Genomic DNA, 13,015 nt, shown 5'->3' with positions numbered 1-13,015 from the left:
TCATGTTTGATGAGGGAAATGGAGGGGAACTATATTCTAGGAAGCTCCAGCATGAGCTCTGCAGGTGCTCAAGTTGAGCAAGGCTGTCCTGGCTCTGAGGGGTTTCTGGACTACAGGTGACATACGTTCTTTGTGGGGGACGTGGTTAAGAGCAACAGGAGAAACAATTCCTGAATTTTCAGTGGATGAAAACTCTGTAAGAGAAATTGCCTGCTTTGTCAGCTGGTAAACAGAAGGAAAAAACAAAACAAAACAAGAAACTACATAATGAGAATGGAATGAGCTGCATTATAATTATTGACAACTAATTATGGATAAATAATGAATTTGTCATATAGACAAATACATAGATAAATAATGAATTTTGAATTAGATGACCGCTGCTTATAGGAGATTGTTGTAGAAACTATTAGGAAGAGAGGAAGTTATTTTGGAATGTAGTATCTTGCTTTGTTATACTCAGATTTCCCCAGCAACTTTTTACTGGAATCAGAGAAGTATATTTAAGCATGGTCACCAGAATCCAAGAAGCAGTTGTCAAAAGTCAAAAGGGTTCAGAAAAGAATTAGAGGAAGGATTTGAAGTTTGCTGCTCTGATGGTGAAACATACATGCGAAATGGACAGGTAAATGCACATGGATAAGGAGGTGGCTGCTGAAAGAAGTGTATTGCTTGTAGATGATGTTTTTAATCATGGAATTCAGCAAGTTGCACGTAATCTAGATATATGCCTGTTCTTTAGTGTGGCCTTTAATGACATGTACTTACTGAACAGTTTGCTAAACAGATTCTCTGCCATTTCAGCTCTTCAGATGGTAGCTGTATGTGAGTGAAATACAGCATATTTTAAAAGTTACAGAAAGGACAGAATAAAGTGGTCTCTACTGGAAATTGGACTGAATGCTATAATGGGATTTCTGACCTTGACCTTTCTATATGGCTCAACTTTCTCCTCTCATTTTCTTTCTCACGGAGGGCCTATAAAGCTATGTGAAAACTATTTTGAGGTGGTACTGTAACAAATTGCATGAAAAACAAATGACTTGGCAAAAACTCAAAAATGTATCAAAGTAATACTTTCAAATATTTAATTTGGAATTCAGTTTGCATGGACCCATATGAATACATGGGGCAGTTGTGTGTGTACCTGCTGTTGGACAGTCGTACAGACAAATGAAGAATGTGGGGAAAAGTTGGAATAATCAATTTTCCTTTGAAATGCTATCATTTTCTAACATAAGTGGTAGAAATAGCATAGTGGTTTCCTGTAATGGTAAGGAATTTACTATATTTGGGCATATTTCATGACTGGCCATAGCATGAATGCCCTTAAATAGGCAAGGGTCATCACTGTGTGATGCATAGATCTTTGAATAACATCTTTGAATAACATTTAGTTTGGCATTTTCATATTTAAAACTCCTCCAGGAATTTTAAATGGGGTTTATGAATATTAATTGCCATTAAATAATGGCAATTGATATCAGGGATTGAGAAATTATAAGGTATTTAAGAACACATTTCACCCCAAGGTACGGCGGTACCTTGGATGTATAGTACATATGAGTTACATGGATGTATAGTACAGTACATTTTCAAAATGATTGTGAATTATGAAGGGGGTGCTGACTCATATCCATGTGAGCGTTCAGAGGGTTAGCTCGGGTGGATTACTTTTGGGATAAGCATTACGTGCCTGCACTGCACAGCCTGACCACTGGCTTGGTCAACACGGCTCTGCAGCGAGAGAGGAGAGGGCAGCGAAGACCTGCAGGTTAAGGAGGACTTGGCAGCATCTTTAGGAAACCTTTATTTCGGTATGCTTAAACAGGCTCAATTTCACAAACTATGCAAGAGTGATAAATGAGATGAAGCTCTAAAACAGCCACGGTGGCCTAGCGCACGCCAGCGGGCTCCTCCTGAGAATGAGGTCGGGGGGAGGAAGGGGGGCGTTAAAAAAAGCCCATTTTTGTCCCGATTTCTCCATCCCGGCCCTCCTGAAGGCCTGCAGCGAGGCAGCCGCCTCCTCCTCCCGCTCCCCCTCATCCCGCAGGTGCCTGGGGCCCCTGGCTGGAGGCTGAGGCAGGAATGGGGCGGTGGGGCCGGGCCCCGCCTCATGGCGAGCGGCGGGCCGCTGCGCCAACCGGGCGGCCCCAATGGCGGCGGGGCGGGGAGGAGGAGGAGGAGGACGACGAGAACCAGGAGGAGGAGGAGGAGGAAGGGGGCTGCAGCGGGGCGGGGGCGAGCGGCTCCCCGCCGGGACTCGGCGGCTCCGGGCGGCGGTGAGTGCGAGCCCCCCGGCCCGCGGTGTTTTGCGCTCGGCTGGCAGCGGGTGGGGTGGGCAGCAGAGGCGGGGTGTGGGAGACAGGGTGCGGGCGGACCCCGCGACGGCTTGCCCCAAATCCCAGCCCCAAAATCCCAGGATTTTGGGGTGCGGGCACCCACGCGTGGGGGTGTGCTCGGGACTGGGGTGCACAGAGCTGCGGGAAGCCAGGCGCTGGGCTTGGCGCTGCCCGGAGTTCCTCTCCTTCCCCCACTTTCCTTGTTTTAAACCTATCTATTCAACACCAACTTTGTAATCAGCAGCTGAGTTGGCTTTCTCGAAACAAGGGAAGACGCTCTGGCACCGCTCATTTTCATTTCTTTTTCGAAGGAGGCATTAAAATCGTGCTCCATTTCTTCGTCGTTAACGCTTGAACTGTCGAAGTAGTTCCCGAGTTGCCTGTGGTGATCGCAGCCCACGTAGCTGCTCCTGAAGGATGCCGGGTGCTGGCGGCGTGAGGCGAGGGGAGCTGTAGGGACGGCCAGGCACCTGGTGGGCAGGTGAGCCTTGGCGCTGGCCAACACCAGGTGTTCGTGAAGGCAGCTATTGAGGATCTGCCCACCCCAAGGGCTTGTTTTAAAGCCCCTCAGGTGGTGCTTGGTCTTTGACCAAAAAGATTTTATCACCCTAGATCCTGTTCTCTTCCATTTAAGCCTTTATTCGATCCTTTTGTATTTTTCCAAAGCTACTGAGGTCATGGTGTATATCTCATGGTAGCAGTTGTGAAGTTGTTTAATTGCAACGTAAAAGTATTTTGTTTTATTTTCAGTTGTGCAATTTTACTGTTACAGCGAAAAGGTTTGTATATGTATACATCTTGCTGCGTGAATCACAGAATAAGAAGGATTTGAGTCAAGAATAAGAAAGATTGTCCATTTAAAAACTGTTCAATGCTGAATAAATGCGGTGAGGATATACCAACATATATGAGTTGGTGACTACTGTCAAGAAAATAAATGTTTTCCAAAAGCCTTTGCTCTTTACTAGAGAAACCTGGTGAGCAATCTGTACTGCTGTAGAAGTGAAATATTACATTTTTTACATTTTCTGTTGGCACTTAGGAGGAACAGATTTATTGCCTGAGCACGGGGTGTGTTGGGTGTCTACAGTTGCAAGCCCATTACTTACACGGGGATTCTGGCTCTTCGGCTTTCTCCTTCAGTGGTCTCCTTCCTTTCACTTGGGTGATCCATTTGATCTTGATAATCTCTCTGACTTGCTTTGTTTAATCCATCTTGTCTTTTTTTTTCTTTCTTTCCACCCTCAGGCTCGGTAGCCCATGAACTAGTTACATGTGTTTATCTGCCTATGAACAGTAGCTCTTCAGACACTATCTTGAAATTTGATATTTCTGAAGGCTTTCCAGGGAGATTTCAGTGCAAGCTGTGGACATCTTGATTTACCTGTGGGGTGGGTAGTACGTGAGACATGTCATGTTGCAGGTGTCTTGTGGCGGAAAGGCACTGCATGTCCAGAGCATGAGGCTTTTGTGGCTGAAGCCCACATGTGGATGTAGGTGCACAAAGGGTTGTGGAAGCAGGTGGGTGCTTGAGGAATGTGCTGTCCGGTAGCTTCTGCTGAGCACACAGACACAGCAGGATCTCCTGGATCTGGGGATCTGTATGCAATGGGGTATGGAGCAGAGCAGCTGAGTGACATTGAGACCAAATGTGCAAGTCTTGCGCTGTTGGATTTGGCAGGTCAGTGGTTAGCACAGCAAAGTATGGGAAACACTCTTTCCCCTGTAAAGAGATGCCCATTCTGTGCCCTCTCTGGACAGGATCTACAGCTCCTCTCTGCAGACAGGGTATGGTTCTGCTCATCAGCAATTTCCTGGCACAACATTCCTGGAGTGGAATACTATGAAACAAACTTTAATGTTTCTTGAGTCTAAGTTTAAAAAAAAATCCATAGTATTAAGTAAATACTATTAAAGTTCTCATCTTTTATTATATTTGAAAAATAAATTAAGGGTCTAGGTTCCTCAGCATCTTGGCTTTTTTCTTCTGCTACCCTGTTAACTTCAGTGGAAGTGTGCTGATTTACACCAGGTTGAAATACTAAGTCTAAATACTTATTTTAGTCAATATGTCAAATACTAAGTGGTTCTGATTGTCCTAAACCTAGTAGCTCAATGACATGTCTTAAGTACAGATTTCCAGGATCCAAACTTTATAACGTATGCAGCCTTAGTTTTGAGTAGGTTGATTTTTTAATTCAGACATGACAGCTTATTTGAAATGTTTTTGGTGATTTTTGTTATCTATGTCTGTCGATATAAGCTGCTTTTCTCAGCATTGTTTTTTTTTGTTGTTGTTGTTTGCTTTCTGGTTGTCCTTTTATGTGTGTAAAAGCTTGTACTGATTGTACTTTTTGCCTGGACATACTACTGCTTACTCCTTCATGGGGAATGGTTCTCTTTTGCTTTACTTTTCTTTTTTTTTTTTTTTTTAATTTTGCTTAAAGATATTTAGTGTCAGCATTAATAAATGCTGTTCTGAAGAAATACCAGCACCAAAGGACTTCATTTGATTCTGAGCTGTTTAGAGTTTCTCGCGTAATCTATAAATGTTTGAAGGAATACAACAAGCTTGTCTAAAACCTATAAAACTATTTTCTAACTTCATAAATATTAATGGAATTTAATGCAACTGGGAATAGTACATTACTCATTGGTATAACGGGAAGTCTTTTAATTGCTTCTATATAAAGGAGAAATTATTTTTAGATCTGTTGTAGAAAATATATAAACTTCAGTCTATTTCTGAACAAACCAGGAAACAAATTCTGCGATCTGAAGGAAGAGGAATATTTTTGATTCAGACTTTGACATTCAAGTTTGTGTACTGTGCAGAGCTGTAGTCAGTTTATTTTTTGTGCATTTTTAATACTGCACTGCTCTCAGTTTTGTATGTGAGGGAGAAATTAGCAGTGTGTAGTATTTACTTGTCTTCACATACATGGATAGTTTTCTTTCTGCTTCTGTCAAGTGACACCTGTTCCATTTTTGTCTTATTTAATCATGTCTTCCCATTTTGCAGTTTTAGTTTATAACTGTAAAAGGGATATAATGGGGACGGTTGTTGTACAGCCTCTAAAGGCACTTTTGAAATTTACTTTTAGTAAGTTCAGCTTTCTGATGGCTTTTTGAGCTGCAGTTGCATTTCCATGCTGTGCTTGGATGCATCTTGTGGAATATATGTTGTAGTAGTTGTCCCCTATAGAAACTTCACTTGGAGTTGCAATGTTAAGTGCTGTGAACGTAAGTGATGAGTGCGTCTTACTTTTTGAATGTTTTACATGTTCTAACTGGGCAGTAAGTGAGGCTTCACTGATAATGACATGAATCAGTCTTTCGGTTTGTAGGTATTCTTTTATTCACAAAAATTATTTTTGTGAATAAAAATTATTCTTTACTTTTATTCACAAAAAAGTGAGGCATCCTTTTTTTTTGTCTTATCCAAGTTCTCCTTTTGTTAAAATAGGAACTCATGGATGTTTTTTCATCCTTGTTCCTATTTGTATTAAGCCCCCCTTGATACTATGCTCTTACTGGAAAATTAACGTTGGGAAATTCTGTTCTGACTCTACAAGTAGTTTCAAGAGTTGAAAAGTGCAGGAGAGACATACCTCCCAAACCTCTCCAACCTGACAATTATCAGGAGTTCGTGAACCAAAGCCTGAGAATTAGTTAGGGAGACTGCAAACATGATCTGAGGGGCTCTTTGTGATGAAGGAGGGATATACAGTAGGAAGACAGAGCAAATTTCTTGTTATGGTCCTGTACGAAACTGTGATTTAATATTTTCTGTTTTGGTTTGAAGAGAACAGGATCTTGGGAGTCAAGAGCTGTCACATCTGTGGAAGGAGGCTGTTGCATTAGGAACATCTTCCGAGATTTAAATCACTTGCATATTTTCTTATAGTCAGGAATCTGGCTTTTACTCTCATCAAAATGCTTAAGTTGATCATGAAACCAGAGTCACGTAAAATACAACTTGTTTTCAAGGGGAATGATGACAAGTAATGTTAAACAAGATCTGAAAAATATTTTTGCAAATTTGTGGTTTTTAGATCAAAAACTTGATTCATGTTTTTATTCTGAATTGCCCGAATCAGCAAGTCTGTGGGAAGTGATGCATAACTGGACAACATTGATTCATGTCCTACACATTTACTGCTCAGTCAGAAAGCCTGAAGCTTAATGTCAAATGTGTGGGTGAAGTAGTTAACCAGAGCAAAATAAATTGTTCTACTTATGTGGTGGTGAATAGGGGCATTATCTTCGGGAAAATCTGTTTGTGACTTACTGTACTGTACAATACTTGCGACTTGGGACTGAACCATGAATCCAAGACATTAGGACCCAAGCTCGAGGTCAAACATTCACTCTCATTTCTGTTCTCTAATCTGTTTTTTAGAAATGCTTTCAAAAAAAAAAATTGCAAAAATCATTTGAATATTGTTTTCTGGAAAAAATGTAGGAAGTTGTGAGTGTTTTCTAAGATTTCAGTTTTTTTCATGTGATCAACTTATTAAAGATACATAACAAGTATGCATCTCAGAAATTTTGAGTGAATAAACATTATTTCCTTATCTGTAAAATGGGATCATAAGTTACTAAGAACTAGACAGCCGTATGTGAATGTCCTTCTAGGAGCACTGAGCCTTGAGTTTATGGCTCTTGACTTTGTATTTTACACCACTTTAAAGCATTCTGTGTATCTGATCCACTATGACCCTCAGTCTCCTCCTCTTCCTCCTTCTTTTTGCAAGCTAAGATTCATCTGGAGTAAGAACCTGTTTTCAGAAGGGGACACTTTCCCTGTGAGAAAAATAACTGTTTTTTACATGTGAGGCTGATAAGAATTACCAGAGTAAATGCATATTTTGTAATAACATTTATAAAGTCTCTGCATAATACTTCTATGTGTATTATAATAACATGTATACATGTAAACCATACATAAATTTGCATTGCAGCTGCAGCGTTATGCAGTATGTGAGGATCCTCTCTGGTTTAAAACCAGAAATCTTCATTAGAATGTTTCTACTGAATATCATGCTTGATCTCCAGTATTGGGAGAGAATAATCTGAAAGAAGGTTGAAAGTGGACATTATGGAAATGAGATTACTTTTCCAGATAAAGTTAGTTACTTGATTTTAATGAAATTTAGGGCAAATTAAGAAATATGCTCCTGATATTAATATGCTTCCATTTTGCTTGTGTGTGTGACACAGAAAGTCATGGTCCTGAACCAGCAACAACAACCAGCAACTGCTGTTTTGTGTGGCACAGAACAAAGAAGTCAGTCCTTGCTGAAAGGTGGCACCAGCATTCGCTTTTAGCTCCTTTGGTGCTTGTGGTTGTTTTGGTACAGCTGACTGCCAGGATGGAATCCCAAACCCAGAGTGATGCCTCTGTTTTACTCTTGTGTATTCAAGCTGTTTCTATCAGAAGAGACAGAAGCAAAGGCTTATTCACCAGAAGTCAAATTCCCTAAGAGCATGCTCAGGAACCTATTCCGTTTCCTGGTTTCAATTACTTTTCATCCATACTCCCACTCATTCCATAAATATTTGTAGGTCTCAGCTTTCCCATCTGTAAACTGAGCATAGTGCTACTGAGCTTAATAATGTTTCTTAATGTTTGTGTTAATGTTTATTTTGGATGGAGCAGGGTCTTCTACAGAATAATGTTGCCATCTGGGGGGTATACTACTAGAAGGATGAAAACTGACTGGACAACGGGGTTTAGAGGTCATTTTTGTTGTACCCTCTTTGGGGACTGGTTACAAGAGGAATGCACTAGTTGTCTGTTGTAGGATGTGTCTTTTTAGCATTATGCATGACTTGAAAGGCAACCAGCCCTTGCTTCAGGTGACACCAGACTGGGGGAAGAGGGGAGCAGCAGTGGATGTTCCTGAAATCAACAGGACCTGGGCAGGGGGGCGGGATGGGCTGACAGGAGCTGAGTGAAATTCAGCAAGGACAGGAGCAAGGTTGTGCACCTGGGAAGGAAAAGCTCCTGCAGGGGGAAGGATTCTTTTCACTCAGCACTTCTCAGACCAAACCTAGAGCATTGTGTCCGATTTTGAGTCCTCACCTCACCCTGCCCACTACAAGATGTGGATAAACAGGAGGGAGTCAGGCAGCAGGCCGCCATGATGGCTGCAGGCCGTAGCACTGCCCTGTCGGGAGAGGCTGAGGGAGGCTTCATGGGGGCCTCACGGCAGCCTGCACCCACCCACCAGCAGGTTATCAAGACACCTTCGGATGATGTACTGGGCAAGAATTCACTCTAGATGAAGAAATGTTGCCTAAAAAGAGGGGGAAGAGAATACTGATCTTCAGCCGTGTTCTTTGAGCGTCCCTGTAGATTGGTTCTTGTTCAGTGCTTGCTGCCGTGTTTTCTCTAGCTTTTGAGCAGGATGTTGCTTGGTGTGGGAAAGGGTGGTAGAAAAAGAAATGAGGTGGCTTTCAGGCAAGTGGATTCCATATGTGCTCCGAAAAATGTCAGATCTGTGGATCTGACCTTGTTTGCATTGTAGCTGGTAAGAAAACTTCCCCTGGCTTTAGCTGAGCCAGGCATTAGGCTTCCTATAAATAAATAAATACGTACACACAAAAGAAATTTACCTTCCTCCTCCTGGATTATTTTCTCTTCTTGCTTCTCTGCACCCCCAAAAGAGGCTATCCATCAAATTTCAGGAAGATTTACTGAGTGGGAGTTCTGGAGTTATAGGCTGAACAGGCTGAAACTCAATTGGGTGTTACGCAGCTGTATTGAGTAGGTGACAAGGGCATAAAAGTATCTTGGACATTCACAGGCTTTATCTTCACAGTTTGGTTGTTTTGTTTTAATTCAATTTTTAGGCTTGCACGCTTCCCCAGAGAAGTTACTTTGCCGCTTGCCTACACTAAGCACTCTATGAATCACAGTCGATCAATCTTTGAAGTCAATCTCCTAGCTTCACCTTTTCTGTTTTGTATTAATTTTATTAATGCTCACTGGCTTATTCTTTCCGTACCATTAAGAATAAAGAATCTTGATGTCACTGAAGTTATAATGCACATTCCTTAAAGAAAATGTAATTTTCTTAGTGATAATAATAGAAGTCAATCATTACTTGTATCCTGATAGCCGAAAACTGGTGGTCTGTTGTTTATCCCACAGTTAGAGGAAATTATTGATGCACTGCCTCATCACGGAGACCTTCTACAATAGGTAATCCCAGCAATGTCACAAGAGGGGAAACTGAGTCACAGAGAGGAATACAACTTTCTTTTATAGCCTTTGGACAAGCACAAAGGTGCCTTTGTTTTCTTTGCTAAAATTGCTGTTGGCAGTGGAATCAGAACTTCAGTTTTCTGAATGTCAGGCGGCTCATCTGTGTTATGGAGGTGTTGCTGCTCCTGAAATTCTAAGGGTTGTTGTGGGACATTGCAGACACATTGTGGAGACACATGCTGTCAATTTTGTTTCATAAGTTTCTGGTTTGAGTTCCATTCCAGATCTGACTGCTTTCACTGCGTATGATTTCTCTCCATTAGAAACATCACCCAAGAAAATCTGATTTTAATGTGGTATTGTAAATATACATATATTTTCTTAAGCATCAATTTACCAACTACATCATGATACCTGCATTTTGAAATCCTTTGTGTATTGCAGTGTATTAAGGTGGTAGGATTCTTTTTCTTCCAAAATACTTGTGTTTAACATGGCTATTGATTTTTAAAGATAGTCAAACTTACAAAGTTATTAGCTAAGCTTCTGGAATAAGAGCATGCTGCACTGCTACAAATTTTTTTAACGGCAGTAATTAGGCTGCTCTTAGGTTCAGAATTTTTCCTTTGTGTAGATCTGCTTGAATAGATAGTTTCAGTGGCTAACCATTCCAAGTGGAGAATTAAATTGGGAACTTAGAAAGTTAGAAAACTCCCTTTCCTCTTTCATTCTGTAAATACGAACATTACCTATTGTTCATAATGGTTTGGGAGAAGAGGACCAGGTGAGAATACGAGAAAGCAGAGAGAACTTTGGACAGGAAGGGTCGCCGGCCTTTGTGAAAGGGTGTACCTTGACCTTGTTCCCTGTATCTGCTGTATGTTGGGGCACGCAGGGGAAATGCGCAGAAAGAGATGAAAATGAGACAGTCAGTAGAGCACCACCATGGTCCACAGCACCCACTGCTACCTCTTAACCTGCAACCGAAGGAAAAAAGGTGATGGGCACTGAGTCAGGTGAACTGTTCGGGCAGCTGTTCAGGAAATCTTAACTTCTGGGCTAGGTAACTTCAAGAGGTTCTTTCTATCCCTGTGTTTCTGTGATTTCAGTGAAGCCTGGAAGGAAGTGGTTTGAGTAATTGAGTAATTAGTGGTAATGCTGTGCCTGATAAATCAATTTTAAATGGAAAAAAAAAAAAAAGCCACAAAAAAAAGCTCTGCATTTTGGTACTTTGTCATACCTAATTTTTCAGGCCAATTGTTCAGCTACTCAGGTACATAATTTTATGATGTGATAAGCACAATTATAATAGCTCATGTGTTTCATGTTTGTTATGCTATTTTTTCTATCTGCAATTTAAAAAAAACAAAACACTTTGGAACAAGTTTTTGGTATTCTGTGGTTTAAAAGGACAGAGTTGAGTTTCTTAAATGATTCTATGTTAAACTGAGTAACACCTACTCAACACCTATGATGTTGCATCTGGAATGTTTGGTTTGGGTCACCCAGTGTGAGAAAGACTGGCAAACTGGAGCTAGTCCAGTCAGGGCTGCTGCCATGGTTGGAGCATCATGCCAGTTCAGGAGAGGCTGCAGGAACAGAGTTTGTTTAGTTGTACGTGGAAAGGATAGAATCCTCTCAAGGCAGACAGAATCTACTCCCAAAAGAAGGGGTTGTTGTGAAGAAGATGGAGCCAGATTTCATTCAGAGGTGCACAGCTAGAGAATGAGAGCTGATGGCCACAAGCTGCTGCAAGGGAAATTCCAGTTGGATGTGTTGGAGGAGTTCTTGCTGCCGTGTCTGGTGAAGTACAGGGGCAGATGGTGAAATCTCCACCTTTGGGGGCTTTCAAAATTTGCCTGAACAGGAAAGCAACCTGATCTAATTTTGAAGTTAGACCTGTCTCGAGAGTATGAGAGAACATTCAGCAGTGCCTTCCAATTTAATTTGTTCTTTGATTTCTGTGATTATTCTTAAATAAATATCTACACAGTTTGAAACTTCTGTTGGCGGTAATAGTCACTGGAATCAATCGGGGAAAAAATACTGGAGCTTACAAGTGGCAAACAGATTGTGTACTCCTAGCCAAGTCAAATTGCCTGGCTTAATCTTGATCTAAATCCCTTTGGTTAGAGTTAGCTCCTCTGTCTCTCAGCAGAAGGGCAAAAAAGTTTTGTGTATGGTGGTGTTGGAAGGTGTTCTGTGAACACTGGCATGGTTATATCGGGCACATAAAAATAAAATAATTGCCATTTTATGGAAGGTATTAGTGGAATTCACAATACACAAGCTCACTTTGCTGCTAGAATGTTTTTTTCCATGTCTAAAAAGTAGATAAAAATCTGTGGAACTTGAAAATGAATTAATGCAACATATAATGCAACCCATAAGGCAGAGCAAGTGTGTCTTTCTTCTTGTGAATAACTGCAGTGTTCGTATGAGAGAAAGCAGGTCAGTGGTTAGGACTCGATCACCGGGTCTGTGACCTTCCTCTACACAGTTCTTGGGTAATGTGAAGCATGTCAGTGAGCCAGATGAACACAGAAGGCAAATTGAAAGCTTCCACAGCTCCGTTCTGTATGCTAATTGTTAGGATTTGCTTTTGAGGAAGATGATTATTTTCGAAATCATTGCGGAAGTAAGTTCCATATGCGTTTAAAAACTAACAACCTGTTTAAAAATAAAATAAAATGGGGGACTTTTTAGCTCCCCTTCTAAAGATGCGTTTGGCAGAGGTGTTGAGACAAACTTCCCGAGGTTTACCATTTATTGCATGTTTCATATTTGAAAACCTATGTTCTGGTGATGATTCAATTTTAAAAGAAAAAAGAAAAATAGCTTTCTCTTCAAACTATTTTTTTCCCTTATTTTGCCTGTCAGTTTTGGTGTGGCAAAATGCATTCCAGGCATTTGTAAGTAGGAACACGCCTTTGAGCTCTACAGATACAACTGATAAGGAGAGAGGCTTTAGAGGGGACGCAGTATAGCGAAGGCGTGTCGTAGAGCATTTTGTGTGTTACAGACAGATGTGTGTGTGTATGAGCCCTTTCTGAGCCCTGGCTGTGAAGTTCCTTGTTCTTGTCCAGGGTTCGACTACCTTCTGCGGTTGGATCCTATTTTGAGGCATTTCCTTTCATCCACTGCCAACTTCTCTGCAGGTGGCAAATGAGTTGACCTCCGCATCCTGATTCATTTAGCTGATTGTTTCTCTGCTGTTCCTGAATTTCGCCATCTCCTTCAACTTACCCTTTCCATACCTTGGCTGTAGAGGCTTTGTAAGGGCTTGAACTATTTCGCTCAGCAGTGGTGAGGTTGAAATGAAGTGGCTCAAAAAGAGTTTTTTAAGATAATCCTCTCCTCTCCTAAGGTAGAACTTAAGATTTCCAATTCCCAAATGGAGAAAGGGATGATTAAAACTTCTGAGCTTCCTGGAATTCCTTTTCTCCCATTAAGATTTTGA

The 13,015-nt window shown here is 41.3% G+C and overlaps 1 protein-coding gene across 1 annotated transcript in view; it reads left to right on the top strand.

Annotated features, from left to right (window-relative positions):
• Window positions 1-2,216: 2,216 nt before the first annotated feature.
• The window catches only part of ARHGEF10 (Rho guanine nucleotide exchange factor 10), a gene marked incomplete at its 3' end in the record, with an annotated part of 115,553 nt that continues 104,754 nt past the window's right edge, over window positions 2,217-13,015 (top strand). The window contains exon 1 of the mRNA XM_084285218.1: window positions 2,217-2,282. The remainder of the gene's footprint in view (window positions 2,283-13,015) is intronic.

This window comes from Netta rufina, assembly GCF_964035555.1.
Source record: "Netta rufina genome assembly, chromosome: 3".
Lineage (NCBI taxonomy): Eukaryota > Metazoa > Chordata > Aves > Anseriformes > Anatidae > Netta > Netta rufina.
This window is presented reverse-complemented; position numbering and strand designations above follow the sequence as displayed.